The sequence below is a fragment of the Carcharodon carcharias genome, chromosome 4 (genome assembly GCF_017639515.1).
Source record: "Carcharodon carcharias isolate sCarCar2 chromosome 4, sCarCar2.pri, whole genome shotgun sequence".
NCBI classification, from domain to species: domain Eukaryota; kingdom Metazoa; phylum Chordata; class Chondrichthyes; order Lamniformes; family Lamnidae; genus Carcharodon; species Carcharodon carcharias.
This window is the reverse complement of record NC_054470.1, coordinates 162,881,738-162,900,653: the sequence shown is the minus strand read 5'-3', so window position 1 is coordinate 162,900,653 and position 18,916 is coordinate 162,881,738.

Below are 18,916 nucleotides of genomic sequence, written 5' to 3'. Positions count from 1 at the left end.
CGTCCGTGACACAACGAGCGCAGGAAATGGCTGGGTGTGCAGGAGCATCTGGGGGAGATACATGAGGCTATGCTTGGCTTGGTGTCCATGGTGGAGGAGCCTACGCAGACTATCACCGAAGCAATGAGCCACATGTCCGAGCGCCATGCGTCCTCCATGGAGAGAGTGGCGGCTCTTGTGGAGAGGCTCCTCCAGGAGACCAATCAGGGCTTCCTGGGGATGCACTCTGACCAGCAAGCCCTCACATCGGCATTGACCTCAGCTGGTTAGTACCATTGTGGGAGATGGTATGGGCATCAAGTTTCCCAGCTCGGTGCCCATCCATCTACAGTGAGCAGAGAGTTCCAGTGACCTCATGTCGGCGCAGCAGCTGCCTGTCGTCTCTGAGGGCTCCTCTCAGGGCGCTCCGGATGAGGGCAGCAGTTCCTCCGCCCCTCTCCCAGTGACCATATCATCCGGTGAGGCTGCAACGACTGGGGAGATGTCAGCTGTGGAATTGGCAGCCCCCTCCCAGGCGTGGCCAGCACAGGCTCCATGGGCCAGAGGATGACCGCCAAGGTCATCGAGGCCAGTCCCAGCGAGGGGGCAGCACCAAGACGCAGCACCTGGAAAAGAAAACATAAGGCACCTTAGGCACACCAAGGTTTGTTGGATTAAAGCCTCCCGGGTGTCCCTGTCTCCCTGGAGTATGCCCAGGTCAGCTTCTACCCCCTCATTATTTCCCTGTGCATGCTCATCCTCAGTCTCACTGCTGGACTCATCGTGTGCAGCCACAGCTACTGCGTCGACATCTTCATTGTCCACTGCGCCCCCCCCTTTTCCAGCACAAGATTGTGGAGAGTACAGCATGCAACCACTAACAGCGACACACGATCTGGGGGGTACTGGAGTGCGCCCCCTGAACGGTCCAGGCATCGGAAGCGCATCTTGAGAAGACCGATGGTTCTCTCCACCATAGCCCTTGTGGAGACGTGGCTCCTATTGTACCGATGCTCAGCTTCTGTTCTTGGATGGCGGACAGGTGTCATGAGCCACCTTCTGAGGGGATAGCCCTTGTTACCCAGCAGCCATCCATCCAGTCGGGCTGGAGCACTGAAGAGCCCTGGGGAGTGCCTGAGGATGTAGGCATCGTGGGAGCTGCCTGGGTACCTTGTACAGACTTGTAGAATCAGCATCCTATGATCACACACTATCTGTACGTTCATGGAGTGGAAGCCCTTCCTGTTGGTGAAGGCACCGAGCTCACCTGCTGGTGCCTTGATGGCCACATGTGTACAGTCTATTGCACCCTGGACGGGGGGGAAGCTAGCAATGGCCGTGAAGCCTCTGGCTCACTGTGTCTGGCTTACCTGATCCCAATGGAAGTGGATGAAGGTCAATGCGTGGCTGGACAGAGTGCCTGTAACCTGCTTGACACAAATGTGGACAACGGATTGGGAGACACCACAAAGATCACCCACTGACCCCTGGAAAGAGACAGAGGCATAGAAGTTGAGGGCAGTTGTGATCTTTAGAGTCACTGGCATGGGGTGTCCACCCATACAGTTAGCGGAGATCTCAGGCCCAATCATCTGACAGGTATCGTTGACTGTCTCCCTTGAGAGACGGAGCCTCCTTCAGCACTGCACCTCAGTCACATTGAGGTAGCTGCTTCGCCGCCTGTAAACCCTGGCAGCAGGACAGTGGCGTCTTCTGCAGCCCCTTCCACCTTGGTCCACCTCTTCGCCCTGCACCCCTTGTGCCTGCGCCTCTCCTCCCCTGGAGGCTGAATGTGCACTCCTGGCCTCCTCCCCCTTCAAGCCCTCCCTTCCTCCTCAGAGGAGCTGTCTCCAGTGGACAGTTCAGCTCCTATTCCGGGGCTAAGGGAAGGCTTCCTGAAACCTGCAGGCCCAGAAAAGATTACTCACTGCAGAGTGCTGACTTGAAGGTTAAGAGTCCAGACAAAGCAGCTGTTATGTGTTTTGAAGTACTGAAGATCACACAAGCAAGTTTCAATAACTTTGAAAATAATTACTTGACAGTGCACACTCGTGACCCCAATGGGCCCTCTTATCCCGCTCGTGGATCAGCTTTATACAAATGTCTCCTACCCGCCTGCCCATTTATGCTTGTGCGCCACCTGGCACAGGTGCTGAAAAATTGGCTCCGATGGTGAGTCAAGGGCCTTAAGTGGCCCGATAATTAATGGCGGGCGCGCATCGGACATCCTCGCACGCAGTGACTTCGGGATGCTTGCCTGATATCACCATACGTCATTTTATGCATGGACATGCGGGGCCTGCCCCTGCACGCCAATGGGAAAATTCTGCTCCAAATGACATATGCCATCCCAAACAGATGCTATGGGTCTCTCATCAACTCTCCCTCCAGATGCTTGTCAAACCATGAATCACCCAGTCTTACTGAACTCTGTCTTTCAAACTAGGGTTTCCAATCTCTACTTTCAAAGAACACACTTTGGAGTCTTCTCTCAAACGACGCTTCCTCTTGGATGCCTTCTGCAAGTGTCCACCTCCAGGGTTTTGAACTTTCCTTCTGTTCTTCTCTCCCCTAGATCGCCATGTGCATTCAAGCTTTGCCTTCCATGCACTCTCTCTCAGATACTCAGCCGTGTCAACAGGACACCATTGTTTCACATGCCAGTAGTAAGGATTTACAGATCTTTGGCAGTCTCCTTGGATCTTCTGACTTCTCATAAACCCATTTTGCTTCAAGTCTGCATCCTGCAGCTTTCTCCCTTTAAGCTTGGAGCCTTCCTCGCTACTCCTTGCTTTGATTTCCACTGAACAGGATCTTGTCCCAGATTCCTGTCCTTGACCTTTGACTTAAAATAAAGGTCTTCTTGGGACCTTTATCTTTTCCTTTAGGACCTGCTCCCTGCAGTTCCCTCTGCCAGTAGTCTGCTGACAACTTGGTATCTCCCTTGAAATCCAGAACTCATTCAACATTCGCTGTTGCTTTAGCTTTAAAGCAACCCATCTAAAATTCTTAGACTTATTTCTCTCAGCAATCTGCTAGTATGTCCAGCTAGAGAAAGACTTAAATATCTTGTTCACCTTAGAGCATAATGACCAACTGGGCTCAAGCTGCTTTCTGTTTCTCTGGCTCTGAGGGTCCCATTTTCTGGGCCTTTGTTGTTAGGCAACAGCACAGTTTTTTCTAATTTGTGTTTGTTTTAACTTCCCTTAAGAGTCATAAAACCTCATTAAAATACAGGCATCTTTTAAAGGCAAACCAAAACTCAAGTTCCCCCCTTTCTTAGCACACAAATACAAAAATGCAAATTAAACTTAAACTTAAAGCTAAAACTCATTTCTAACACCCACAAATACAAATATAACTTACTTAAACTATCTCTAGTTCCTAACAGTTTCCAGGAACAATTTTAGGAGTGAGCTGAAAAGTTAGCTATTGAATTAACACTAAAATTACAACAACTCTGTGTGTAATTAGCAAATGTGTTGATTCTGGCACTCAGGGCAAATGAAACACTTTAAGTTACATAATCACTTAGAATTCAAATTTGATCCTTTTAAGTGTAGTTTAAGAGTTGGATGATAGTGAATTACTTCATAAATAGGAACTGTTAGATATTGTTTTATTTCCAAGTATGTACACAAAAGGAACAACATGGATTAGTATAAGCAGATTAGTGATGAGAACTGTTCTGCAGCCACATTTTACAGCTTCTGTTAGTGAGGTCCTTTATATTACATGACTTAGGGCTCTAAATATAAAATGCTGTGTACAGTCCTACAGCAAAGGCTAAAGTTCTTAATCGTAATTGCTTAGGCATTTGTCAGCTATTAATAATCTTGTCAGGTTTTGAGACTTCTGCAAGTATGTGATGGAATTATATTGGTGGTTTCATATAGCATGTTAACAGCGTTTAGCAAAGTACAGCTGCTTGATCATTTTTAAAATTCACTTCTTCATCCATGTAAAATTTTAGTTCAGGTGATGTAAGTTTTTGGAAGTAACTAACTTTTTTTCTTGCAAGATTTCAAGATAAGCATTTTGAAGGTGCATTGCAGAATTGTTTTTTAAGCTTCTTTCATGAATCACCATTAATTGGTAATTTTCACATTCATATAAAATTTGAATTGTTCATCTGTAAATAAAAAATTGTGAAAAGCTTAACAACGCTCAATGTAGTGGAAAGTAAATTTTTTAAAAATCAGAACACTGTACATGATCAGAAATAGTTTCCAAAGTTAAGGCAGCAAAATTAATTTTCATTTTCATTGAAATATTTCTGAGAGACTGAGAGGTTAAAAGAGCAGCATTCCATAAAGTAGGAATGAATCAACATCAACAAATAGTGACAAGTTCAATGTTGTTCATTGGGAAAAGTGAAAATGGTGCCTATTCTATTTCTCCTAAAACCCAAGCCATTATCCTTTGGAAGTATACGCTGGCTCTTCTCATTCATTTATGACACTAGATTCAGAAAATGCAAAATTGGAGCTTTATTGATACTAGGAGCGCAAGCTTACTCTATTTTCCAGAAATTTTTGGTCCAGTTTTACTGCAAAAATGAGAGGGAGCAGCACAGATTCTTAAGGGTAAACCTGGTATGTGCCTCAAGAATTCCATGGGCCCACTGATTACAAGGCACCTACTAATATTGAGTCCTACCTAAAGCCCACAAACCTTTTTGTCTAAATATGGAAGTGTATTTTCAACTTGATATTTTCTATTGGAGATGCTATTGACCTTACAGCAGTTTGGAGACAGAAATTAATATCTAGAGTGAAATAAAATTACATTTATTGAGGGTTTCTTAGGGCCTTTAATCAATCACATCCTCTCATTCCGCTTACCTATAATTTCCATAGACAGCAAGGCATACAAGTGCTATATTTGGGCTGTTGTATGCAACCTTCTCAGGATTCATCTAATCTAATTTGGCCAAAAGCCTTCCTTCCATCCAGTGGAACATAAACATTTGTTCCTTTGAAGTAAAAGCTAAATATAGAGCCAATGCTGATTCTCTGAACAGAGACTGCATCTCAGTAACTGAACTTGTTCAGGCTGGTTCAAACTGGGTAAGGCCAGTTTGAATATAAGTCCTATCAAGTTGAAGTGACACAAGTTTTCCAAGTTTTGGCTTCCCTATTATGGTCAACCAAAGTGATAGTGATTGCTTGATTTCATCTCAAATTCTCTCAAAGGCCTCAATGTTAGTTTGCTAGTCATGCATTAATAATGATAATAATATTAATTTATGAACCAGATAACTATCTACAAACTGTGGTTAACTTCATCCAGCACCAGTTACAAAGACACAGCTTTAATGATTGCAGAGTTTATATGCAAAAATCTTCCAATTATAACTGAATCAGGAAGAGCAGAAACAGCAATTTGTGGGCTGCTCACTGATGTACATTAGTATTTGACAGAATAGTACACTGTAACCTCTCCAGTCCTGAAATCTGTTGCTCGGAAACACTATTTGTCCAGAAATTTTTTGAGCAGAACCAATCAATTCGCAGCATTATTTTAGTGCAGTACTTCAGGAGCAGAGACATGGAAAATCAAGTATTTGGAATAGTAAATCAATTTTTATTACTGCTTTATAATGTTTTATCACTGTTTTATATTTCAGGTAAATATCTACATCTACAGTGTTTTCCAGTTCGCACATTTGTAGCTAGGCATTTTAACATTATTTTATAATCCAGAAAATTCCAAAATCCAGAAATGACTTGGGCAGGATTTTTCCTGTGGCGGGCAGCCCGGAAGGGAGCGGATGGAGGTGGGCGCTGAGCCGATCACCACTTGCAATCGGCTCCGCACCGTCATTTTACATGGGCAAGCCAATTTAAGGCCTGCCCAGCGTAATATGTGGCCGGTAGTGCTCAGCGCTACCTGTGCAGGTGGGAGGAGGAGGGAGAATCGGGGCCAGCGCTCTTGCAAGCATGCGCATGCAAGAGTGCGTCAATCTCCCTGAGGCACGGAGCTGCCTCAGGGAGATTGAATCGATATTAAAATTATTAAATAAAGGGTTTAAAAATTTATTTAAACATGTCCCCTCATGTGACTGTGTCGCATGAGTTGGGACATGTTTTTATATTTGTGGAAAATTATTTATTTATTTAATAAAAGCTTCAGGAAACCTCATCCCACTCGTGGATGAGGTTTCCTGAAAAACGCGAAGGCCACTTGGCCTTTTTGCCTGCCCGCCAACCTTAAAGTTGGATGGGCAGCGTTCACAAGTGCTAAAATTAATTTCTTAATGACCTTAATAGGCTGTTTACTTTTCACCGGGTGCACAGTCAACTCCAGCACGTGCCATTGAATGAAATATCACGATGGCGCGTGATGATGTCGGGTGCATGCCTGTCATCATCGCGCGTCATTTTACACATCGGCATGTCAGGCCTACCCCCACACACCGACCGGAAAATTCTGCCCTTGGTCGCAAGCGTTCCGGACTGGAGAAGTTACAGTGTATTTTCATTCTTCAGAACAGGCCTCCAGCTTGCCATGAAGGAATTATGTAAAATGGGAGAAATTTTTAAAAATGCAACTCTTCTTTGAAATAAAGAAATAATAATTTTTAGACATTTCATAAAATTGTAATGATAACTTCAAACATCTTCATTTTAAATGTTGCACCAAGTACTCCTATCCTTACATTGTGTAACTAATGTATCTTCCCTCAAATTCCCTCTCTCCATTTGCAGTACTACATCTGAGGTTCGTAATTATAGTTTGGCAATTCTTAGTGGCACAAGTGTGTACTGGGTTCGTAAAATTGCCAGCTGCCGATTACACTCACTTCTTGTTGTACTTGTAATCCCTGCACTGCTTCCCTCTCAGTGGTGTAGATTCTTTCAATGATGTAATGTCCTCATTGGCATTGCAAATCCACTACTGAATACTGTTTGTTGGGTATCCTGCAATTTTCCTTTTTTCACACACTGCATGTACATCATACCAATACCACCTTTTGCAAATGGATATTCTGGAAACTGAAGCATAACAACAGTATGCTCTATTTGTTTCTTTGCTACTGCACACATAAGTTATGAAGCTGGCATTAAATGCTCCTCTCTTACATAATTAATGGAAGTGGGTAAATAGGAAGAAAGGAATATCCAATAAGTTCGGTAGCACTAAAAGGCAGCCAGCTGACATGGTCCTATATGTCACCGTCGTATCTAGAGGCCTGACTCCTGTGCTGTGATAGGAGAAGACTGCTCCTTCAGGCCCCAGTTTAAAAGGGAAGCAGTTACAGGGAAATGCTATCTGCTCTAAGGAAACTGCCTCCAAGTTCCTTCGTGAATGGGTGACCAATGGCAATTAGGCTGACCACAGCCTTCAATTTTTATGCCTCCAGTCTCTTTCAGGCTACAACCAGGGACATTGGCAGTATCAACCAATTTGCTGTACATAAATATATCAAGCAAATGACTGATGCTTTCTTCAACTGGACTGACAACATTATCTCCTTTCCCACTAAATAAAAAGTTTTTTATGAGCTCTACTCCTTTGGGAGGGCTGGAGGAGGTTACAGACATAGGGAAGGCAAGGCTATAGAGAGACTTAATAACATTAAATGATATAAGTAACAAAGAATGACCATCTCCAACAAGAAGAAGCACAGCCATCTTCTCCTGATCTTCAATGGCATCGCCATCATTGTTTTTACTACAACTGATATTTTGGGAGTGCGGGAGGTGAGAGGGGTGGGGGGCAAACTTTGCTGATCAGAAAGCTAACTGGACCAGTTAGAGCAATAGCATGGCTACAAGACCAGAGCAGAAGCTGGGTACTCTGAGAGGATTAGCTCACCCTCTGATCCCTCAAATCCTCTTTGCCATCTACAAGCCAAGAGTATGATGGAATACTCACCACACCACACTCAAACTGGGAGTGACTGGAAACAGCAGGGAACTGGCTGATCAAGTATAAAAGAAAGTTTTGCTTGACCGGGACCCTGCTGCTGGACTCAATATCCAACTCTTCCATCTTTGGTGCAAAGTGGCTGCAGAATGTATTAGCTGCACTGTAGCAATTCACCAGGGTAACTTAGGCATTTTCTCTATCCTGTGATCTTTACCACCAAAAAGAAGAGCAACATTGTGGTAGGAACACTATCACATCCAAGTTCGCCATGAAGCCACATCCTATCTTCATATAGGCGTGTGTTGGCACCCTTTCAATGTTGCTGGGTTAATTATCTTGGAACTCCTTCTTAATGTCATTTCTTGTGTAGCACAATGATTACAGTAATACAAAACAAAGGGCCATAATCACCTTCTCACATGCAACTTCAGATGGGAAAAGAATAGTCTCACTTGAATCACCCACATCCTCAGAACAATTTTAAAGTGTGCTGCAGCAGTAAAGAGGTAACTATGATCTTGCAATGCAAAATCAGCAGAATAGAGCACAAATGTCAGGCAGTGATTCTGAGTTTGTAAAGTGTGTTGGTCTAGTACTGTATACACTTCTTGTCATTGTCTTATAGTGAAAGAAAGATACTCAGGGGCTGAAGGATGCAGCTAAATTAGGCACCAAGGTTATGGAGAGAGGCTGCAGAAGCTGGAAATGTTTACACTGGTGATTAGAAGGCTCAGAGGAAATCTTAGCCAAGATGCTAAACAGCACAAGCAAGATATATATCAACAGGTTTAACATAGTCAGAGATTCTATTACAAAGAACATAACCTCAACATTGGAAGAGAATGGTAAGACAGTTTACTTACTTGATTCAGAAGGTGGTGATTATATGGGCTGAAGTATCAAGGAGTTCTCTGGGGCTTCCGAAAATTCAGAGGAAGTTGGATAAGTACCTGGAGATAAATTTGATTAAGGGGTAAATAATAAAAAAAAACCTGAAATCTGAAAAAATAGAAAATGCTGGAATCTCTGAGCAAAGTCAGTCAATATTTGTGGAGAGATTGGCCAGGATTCTGTTCGGCCGACTGATACCTCACCCACTTATTGGAAAACCAGTGGGGAAAATCCGTCAGTTCCCTTGGCGAAGGCCCGAAAGAATCTAGTGCCCTTCAGGAGTTTAAATGGCCACCATCAGGCCTTCCCCACGAATGAAGACCCTGGAGGCTGAAGTTCCACCCACTGAGTGCTGCCTGGCAGTCTGGATCTGTCAGCCCCTCTTGCCTCCAGCAACGGCAACAGTTGGCAGCTGGCGGCAATGCGCCCAGGATCATCGTGGAATCCCAGACTGAAGGTGAGTGAAGGCAGGATGGGGAATTGCGGGGTGGGGTTGTGGGACAGGGGGGGCAGAGGTGGTCAGAGGCAATGGCAGGGGAATGCCTTTCAATGGCCCCTCCTTCCCAATGCTTGGACCTTCGCTCAGGCTGGGCAGTCTTTGGGAGGTGCGGGAAAGCTGCGCGGCCCCAATTTAATCCCTGAGCCACCATTAAATTGCAGTTGGCCCAGAGATAATGGCTCATTACTGAGCCTAACTGACATCCCACCACTGGCAGCCGGGAATCCTGTGTCAGAATCTACCTGCTGAATTCATTGGGTTGGGTTTTGCTACCGCCGGGATACTGACACCAGGCAGGCTTGGCCTAAATAGCCAAGTGGTTATGGTACTGGGCTTGTAACCCCAAGATCAAGAGTTCAAATCTCACAATGGCAAACTATGAAACAATGTAACTTCATCTGAATAGGAACAGATGGAAACATGTTTGTACTCGAAAGAGTTACTGACACCGGGCGTCTCCCATGAGTAAACAGGTCCGGCCACCATGTTTCCTGCTGTGATGGGCTGGATTAAATCAGTTAACATTTCAGATATGAACCTTTACAGGTCTGGAAGAATACAGATGCATACATGTGAGACAGGAAATAGGATGGCCTTTAAAATGCTTAAAGTATCAGGAGATGATTAAATTGCTGAAGTGACATTAATATATAACAATGGGAGGAAGCATAAGGGGTAGAATTTAATGTACGTCCCCCCAGGTTTGGCTGTGAGGAGGATGTTTAATCAAGTGGAAGGGTGGCGGGTGGAGTCCCTGCCACCTTCCTGCCTCTGCCCTGATTAAGCCTGGAGTGGGAAGGTTTCTGGACAACCTACCTGCCCTGCCGAATGAGGCCCTTAATTGGGCATTTGATGCTTACTTAAGGGACTCATCCTGCCACTGCTGGTATTCAACCAGCAGTGGGCAGGGGAGTTGCCACACAGGAAGCCCTGAGTTCCTGAGGCGGGCCAGGGTGTGGAGGTTGTTCCCTCATTTAGAGGTAATGCCTGATTAAGGGACCTGGCATCATGAAGGGAAGAGGGCCTGGCTGAAGCCACTCCCCCTGCCTTTGCTGCCAACTCCCCTCCCCACTATCCCGTGGCCACTATCTCAACCTCTCTCACCTTTGGCCTGGGATCCCTTGGCGATCCAAGGCCTCTCCATTGCTGGTAGCTGCCACATCCCCACTCCCGCTGGCACTGCCTGCCATATGCAGCTGCCAGACTCTGATTGGCTGGCAGCTCTTGATGGAAGGGGCTTCTGCCCCCAGGGTCCTTGATCTTGATGAAGGCCCGCCTCTATTTACTTAAGTGCCTGATGCACAGGTATCTGACAAAGCTGTCACCTAATTCTTATTTGGTTTGATGCAGAAGAAACCACACTGGTCAGATTGACTACAATGGTTATATTGATGGTGCCAATTTGATTTAGTGGTAGTGGCAGTTCATCTCTGAACACATAATTAAGATTGGCACTTTAGTGTAATACTGAGGTAGATCACGTTCACCTTTGATGCCATAGCCCCCACGATTACTTTCTCTCACACAGATACAAAATACTGCAGATGCTGGAAATCCGAAATGAAAACAGGAAATGCTGGAAATACTCAACAGCGTCTGTGGAGACAGAAGCAGAGTTAACATTTCAGGCCAAGGATCTTTCCTTAGACTGTTCTGTGGGAAGAGTCCTGGCAATCAGGTAAGTACATTACTGGGTGTGGGCGCAGGGCAGGGAGGTCGGCAGCTGGAAAGGTGGAAGCCTATGACAGGGAAGATCCAAGTTTTCTTCCTGGGACCCAAAAGAGAAATTTTGCTCCTCTTGGTTGACTACAATATAAAACAAATTAAATTACTTACCTTTGCAGCTCTCTTCTGGGCCTATTCATGCCTGGCTAGCATTAGGTATCGAAAATGTAACTCACATTAAAATTGCCTCGGAGCCCAAATTATGTCATCAGATACAGAGCTTTTCATTTCAATGAAGCCCATGCTTGCACTGAAGACCTCGATGCTGCCCAATGTGTATGCTTGTTAAACTGGAATGGGGCATGTGTATATGAACTAGGTATGTACCATGCTGCTGATATTTTTAAATCATGCCTCTCTGTTCTCTTTGGGAGTGGGGGGCTAATATTGGACTTTGCGATTCTAAGGTTAATAAACTATTGTTAGTTCATGACTTTGTTGACTGATTTCTTTGATAATTGATAATAAGAGATTAATTCATCATTCCATATCCTGTGCAGATCCAGATGTGATGTTTATGTGTAAGTGCTAATATAATGAATATAGTGCAATTCCTTCACTGCTGCCAGGTCAAAAACCTGGGTCACCACCACCTTCTCAAGTCCTATTGGTGATAGGCAACAAATACAGAGACACTCACATATCAGGAAATACTATAAAGAAAATCCAACCCGGTTACTGTTAAGCACAAGAGAGTAGATTATATGGCCTGTTGAGCCTTCTCCACCATTCAATACAATCATGGCTGATCTTGGGCTTCAAGACAATTTGGGAAGCCAGATTTAGGCATCATTAACCCTTAAGAATAGACTTAGGCCTGAATTTCCATAAAGGCAGAGAGGGTCTTCCGATTCCAGAAGTCCCGCCCCCAAACCTGGCACTCACCATTTTCACCATGGGGGTAACGGGAGCAGGTTGCAGTTTACACATCTGTGGACCATGGAGGAAGCTGCACATACAAACGTGCAGCTGCCTAAAAACAGATCCAATTTTCACTAGTGGGACGTCCAAAACATGACTTGTGAGCTTTACACTTTTCAGCAGAAGGTCTAAAGCTGTGGAGTTTTTTTGGAAATGTAGGGTACCCTTTTGGGTAAGTCCAGTGACTCCTTTGGGAAAGATCAGGAGTACTTTAGGAGAAGTAATGAGCCCTTTGGGAGATGTCAGGTGCCCTTTGGGAAAGGTCAGGTGCTTTTTGGGATTGTTAAAATTAAACATGAATGTGCATAAAAACAAGATAAACAAATTGAAACTGTCAAGCTGTCAAGGCATTCAAATCTCTTGGCCTTTAAATGTTGAAAAATGGGGATCTCATAGAAACCTATAGAAACCTAGAAACCTATAAAATTCTAACGGGGGAGATGGAGGAAGGATGTTCCCGATGGTGGGGGAGTCCAGAACCAGAGGTCACAGTCTGAGGATACGGGGTAGACCATTTAGGACTGGGATGAGGAGAAATTTCTTCACCCAGCGAGTGGTGAGCCTGTGGAGTTCGCTACCACAGAAAGTAGTTGAGGCCAAAACATTGTATGTTTTCAAGAAGGAGTTAGATATAGCTCTTGGGGCGAAAGGGATCAAAGGATATGGGGAGAAAGTTCACAGTTTGATTGATGACTCCAAGTGGTTATAAAAGCCCAGATTTTTGCTCCTGGGTTGGGTGTGCAGACACAGGAGAATTCCAGGGGGTGCACTGGATTAGAAGTCAGGCCCACTGCTCTTGAAACTCAAGGCCCACATCCCCATGGCCCTTTAAAGCCCTCATGCCAACCCATGCTGCCACACCCTTTGCCCTCACCACCTCCATGCCAATGCCTCAAGCAAACCTCAGAAGCCAGGCTGACATAAAATAATGGGCAGAATTGTCTGCCTGTCAGGTGGGCAGGCCTGACCCAAACTCCGGCGGGCGGGGAGCCGATCCCCACCGGAGAAGCAGGCCCCGCTGCCATTTTAAGTGGGTGGGCCAACTAAGGCCTACCCAGCGTGATGCCCGGCAGGAAGCGCTATGCACTTCCTGTGCAGGCGGGGGGATGAGATGGGACATGTTAATAAATTTTACTAAAACTTTATTAAAATTTTTTAAACCCTACATGAAACCTCACCCCGACGATGGATGAGGTTTCATGTTTTTTCAGAAGCCCATCGGGGCTCCTGGCCTGCCCGCCAGCCTTAAGGTTGGGCAGGCAGGGCCTTTAATTGTTTTAATTATCCTGTCAATGGTCTCAAATGGCCATTGACAGGTCGGCGGGCGCACAGCTAATTTGGCTGTGACCCCCGCCTTCCTGAAAAATTAAACGGGGTGGGATGACCTCAGGGGTTCCCCCCAATGTCATCCCACGTCAATTTGTGCGTCGGCGAGCGGGCCCTGCGCCCTACTTGCCGAAAGCAAAATTCAGCCCAATGTGTTTATTGCTGATGTCACTATTTCAAAGAAAAAAATCACTTTCATTGATTAAAAACATTCAATGCATACAAATTTCTTCAACTAATCTCTTATGGAAACAAACATTTCTATTTTATAACCACTTGGAGTCAATCAAACTGCTTACTTAACAGACACTCTACAAAGACTGTAGTGATAGCCACCAGGCTTATGTCAACAGACAGAATGAAAATTCAAGGACTGATTTTATTTTTGAATCTCAGGCTGTTTTTTAAGCTAAAGCCCAGCAGAGTTAATTCCATTGACAGTTTTCACAGTTCCAGTGAGTTTTGAAGTTCCAAGGCTTGTTAAGGTTCTTGTTTGTCAGCTTTGACAGTTCTTTGACAGTTGTTTGACAGCTTTGACAACTCTTCGTCATAGGGAAAATGTTAGAAGCTATTATTAAAGATGTTATAGCAGAGCACTTAGAAAAATTCACAGTAATCAGGCAGAGTCAACATGGTTTTGTGAAAGGGAAATCATGTTTAATCAATTTAGTGGAGTTCTTTGAACAAGTTACATGTGCTTTGGATAAAGGTGGATGTACTGTAATTGGATCTCCAGAAGGCATTTAATAAGTGCCACATCAAAAATTATTGCAGAAAATAAAAGTTCATGGTGTAAGGGGTAACATATTGCCATGGATAGAAAATTGGCTAGCTAACTGGAAACAGAGAGTTGGCATAAATGGGTCTTTTCTAGTTGGCAGGATGTGACAAGTCGTGTGTCACAGGGAACAGTCTGGGGCCTCAACATTTTACAATTTATATAAATGACTTGGATGAAGGGGCCGAAGGAATGGTGGCTAAATTTGCTGATGACACAAAGATAGGTATGAATGTGAATTGTGAAGAGGGTGTAAGGAGGCTACAAAGCAATATAGGTAGGTTAGGTGCATGGGCAAAGATCTGGCAAATGGAATACAATGTGGGCAAATGTGAAATTGTTCATTTTGGCAGGGAGAGTAAAAAATAAGATTATTATCTAAATGGTGAGAAATTGAGGAGCTCTGAGAATCAGAGGGTTCTGGGTGTCTTAGTGCATGAATCACAAATGGTTAGTATGCAGGTACAGCAGGTAATTAGGAAACCTAAGATAAATGTTATCATTTATTGTGAGGGGAATTAATTAGAAAAGTATGGAGGCTGTGCTTCTGTTGTACAGGGCATTGGTGAGACCACATCTGGATAATTGTGTACAGTACAGGTCTCTTATTTAAAGAAAGATGTAAATGCGTTAGAAGCAGTTCAGAGAAGGTTACCAGACTAATACCAGGAATGGGTGGGTTGTCTTATGAGGAAAGGCTGGACAGGTTAGGTTTGTATCCACTGGAATTTAGAAGAGTAAGAGGTGACTTAATTGAAACCTTTAAGATCCTGAAGGGCCTTGACAGAGTGGATATGGAGAGGATGCTTCCTCTTGTGGGACAATTTAGAATTAGGCATCTCTGTTTAAAAATAAGGGGTCGCTCATTTAAGACAGAAATAAGGAGAATTTTTTTCTCCCAGAGGGTCGTAAGCCTTTGGAACTCTCTGCCTCAAAAGGTGGTGGGGGAAGCAGAATCTTTGAATATTTTTAAGGCAGAACTAGATAGATTCCTGATTAGCAAGGGATGAAAAGCTATAGTGGTAGGCAGGATTGTGGGGCTGAGGTTATACTCAGATCAGCCATGGTCTTATTGAATGGTGGAGCAGGCTTGCGGGCCGAGTGGCCTACTCCTGCTTCTAATTCATACATTCGTATGTTCGCATGTTGACAGGTCTTTGCGGCTCTGACAGTTCTTTGATAGATTGACACATCTTTGGCAGCTTTGACAGTTCTTTGACATCATTGACAGTTCCAATGAGTGTATGCAGTTTTTGCGCACAATCATGTATACGTTTAAGGATTCCAAAGAGTGCCTTACCTCTCCCAAAGTGTACTTGAAACTGTCAATCAAACTGCTCACTTAGCAGGCACCCGACTGTGAAAAAGTTGGTTTTAAAATCAGTCATTGCAGCACAAAGCCTGAAATGGTAGCCCCCAGGTTTATGTCAACACTCAGAATGAAAAGTCAAGCACTGGTTTTATTTTTGAACTCCAGACTTTTTTTAAAATTAAAGCCCAACAAAGTTAAATCCATTGACAGCTGTCACATTTCCAACGATTTTTGATATATGAACGTATGAACAAGGAGCAGGAGTAGGCCTTTCGGCCCCTCGAGCCTGCTCCGCCATTTAATAAGATTATAGCTGATCTGATAGTAACCTCAAATCTGTATCCTGCCTACCCCCAATAACCAATCACCCCCTTGCTTACAAAGAATCTATCCACTTCTGCTATAAAAATATTCAAGGCTCTGTTTCCACTGCCTTTTCAGTGGGTAGAGGGGCACGGGTTAGCATGGAGGGTGTGAAGTGGTTGGTGGGCATGAGCATGGATGGAGGATGTGGAGTATGTGGGGGGTGGGGGGGGAGTGGTGAGGGGATGTGAGGGGTAAGGGTTGGAAGTCTGTTTTCTGTTTTATTGTTTTCTTACAGCTGGGGTGTCCCGGATCACCAAGGTGGGCCTCCACACAGCCTGCCTCTGCACCCAACAGCCCCTGTGGCTGCCTCCCAACTCTTTTGGGGTAGGGGCGGTGGGTCCGACTCCCATGAACACCTGCTCCACCCGGATCGAAAATTAGACCATACAAGGCACTTCTCCCAAGTCAGGTTTATGGAGTTGGGAATGTTTGGGAGCCTTAGGGCAGGATTTTTAACCTCGTTTGGGTGAGCACGGCGAGTGGGCCTAGGAACAGTCACGAAACTGACAACCACCTGCGATTGGGCCCTGACCGCGGTTTCATGCTGGCTAGCCAATTAATGACCAGCCAGGATGAATTGCGCGCTGAAACGCTCAACGATGCCTGGGTGGGGGGCTGGGGGAGGGCGAGTGCGGAAGTCAGTGCAGGCACGGGCGAGCGCGCAGTGAACGCTCCCTGAAGGTGGAGAGCTGCCTCAGGGAGCTGAAGGTTTCTAGCATCCAAAATAAAGATTTTAAAATTGAGCAGGGACGTGTTAAAAATGAGATTTAAAAATTTTTAGTTTTACTTTTAATTAACATCTACTGCCTGACTTGGTTAATGGGTATCCACCCATTGGACCAAAGTCTCCGAGGCAGCTGCCACCTTTCCCGTGGTGACCTTGAAGCACTCGCATGTCGGAGCCACGACATCAGAAAGAATGGCCGGACTCCTCCACCCTTTGCTCTAGTCTGTTGACTACTTCTTGCAATTGTGCCTGTCTTTGCACCTCCAGCATGTTAGCAACAGCTGTTTCCAGAGGCTCATCATCTGATTTGGACTCAGCGGCTGCCTGTTCTCCTGCAGTCCTCTGAGTGCCAGAGACCTGGGCTGTCATTGCCTCTGATTGCTGTGGAGACATGTCAATGAGGTGTTCCCCAGGATGTGACCCCGAGCCTAATCTAGATCTAGGACATACTGAGGTGTGTGCCTCTGCGCTGGTGGAGGGTGCAGGTGAACACAGTGACGGGTTTGCATCATCCTTACCTGAAGTTGACTGGGTGCTGATGCTCTGGCTGGACCTCTGCCTGGGCCTGCTGGTACCTACAAGAGGAAGAAGATAGGCTTAGTTCATGAGCAGGCAGAATGCAACATTGTGTGTGACTCACTGTGAATGTCAGGATGTGATCAATTCATGGAGGGCTCATCTGTACTGGGTTGCTGGGGGAGGCCGAACTCACCGTCACCATAGGAGCAATCCCTGTCCTCCCCTGCCAAGTCATCTGCCTCCTAGTCAAAGGGAGTGAACTCCTGGATATCCACTGTCCCTCTTCCCGTCTGGGATCCCTCCATCCTTCTGTGGGCTAGCTTGGCCTGCAAGAAGACAAATGGATGGAATATGATGAGAGTGGACGGAGGAGAGGGGAAGCATGCATGCCTGCTGTGTGTGCTGAGCCCTCCGCAGTAAGGGCTGAAGTTCTTGAGTGTGCAGGATGATACATGAGATGGTGGTGATGTTAGTGTGTGTGAGGCATTCAATGTTCATGTCTCCTCTGTTGATAGTGTGAGATCCCTGAGGAGTGTAACCCTTAGAATGCCTGAAGGCATTATGAAAGCGTGAGTCCAGAGTGAGCACAAGGTTGACTTACTCAGGCAGAGTGGATTAGATTCTCTTCCTGTACTGCAGGGCATTTCTTTTTTGGGTCCCAACGACACAGACCCATGTGGTGACCACTCCCAGGTCGGTGAGGTGACATTTGTGGATCTCCTTGTTCTATCCCTCGAGAAGAGGACATCATGCCTTATGCAGACCGCATTGGGGAGAGCCACCAGGGTCATGGCAGAACCTTGGAGTATGTGGCTTCTTTCTCCTGGTGCCATCTCAGGACGTGCACATCCCACAGCTGGGTTGCAAAGAGTGAATATGTGTGTTCAGATAGCATTTAAATATGGCACAGAGTCTTCGCACCCCCCCGTTCCCCCCATAAGGTAATGTAGGGGTGGATGAATCAGTGCCGGACCTGCCATGAGAGGCAGAGAGCAGCTCGCCGATGCAATACTTAATGAGGTTCCAAGCATACAATTGGGTGTGAGAACCTGCTCTGCCACCCAGCAGGAAACATGCTGAATATCTTGTCTGCCACTGCACTTCATCTCCAGAAAGGAAAAATCCACCCAATATAAAAGAGACAATTCTAAAGGGGGCATAGGAGCAGAAGGACCTCAGGGCATTTGTGCATAAATCATTTAAGATGGCTGGACAGATTGAGAGCGTAGTTACTAAACCATACCAGATCCTGGGCTTTATAAATAGGGGCATAGAGTGCACACGTGAGTAAGTTCTGATAAATCTGTATAAAACACTGGTTTGGCTTCAACAATAGTGTTGCGTCCAGTTCTGGGCATTGTAATTTATAGTTCCAACTATGAGGTCAAAACATGTCCATGGGTTTGAAATTATGTTCCATAAATTTCCCAACTGGAGGGGATTCCAATCCTACAGTAGTGGGGTGATAAGCGGATGGGACTTAGTGCAACTGAGGTCACAGAATTTTGAATGACCTCAATCTAAGAGGTTGAAATGCGGATCAGTCAGGAGAGCATTGAAATGGTCGAGAGCATGGAAATAGGTTCCAGCAGATGAGCTGGAGCAGGCATGGAATTGGGCAATTCTGCAAAGTTTGAAATCAGCTTTCTTAATGCGGATGTGTGATTGGAAGATCATCATGGTCAAATGATGTGAATCCCTGGTTTAGCCCCAGTTGCCAGGAAGAGGGATAGAGTTGGTAGCTGAAGAAAGGAGTTTGAAGGCAATGGCAGATCCAGGGACTCAGGCGTGCAGCTACATGTGTAGCCTTGGTGATCAAGTCAAGAGATCCCAATAAACTGAGGATAGGGAAAGAGAAAGCTATAGTGGACAGACTTGATGTTTTCAACCTACCCCATGGGACGACTAATTATTGGAGATTTTTGGAGCAAAGCACAATGTCATCTTTTCTGGCTGCCTGACCAAATAAATTGTACTTCTGAGCCTACACATACTGCA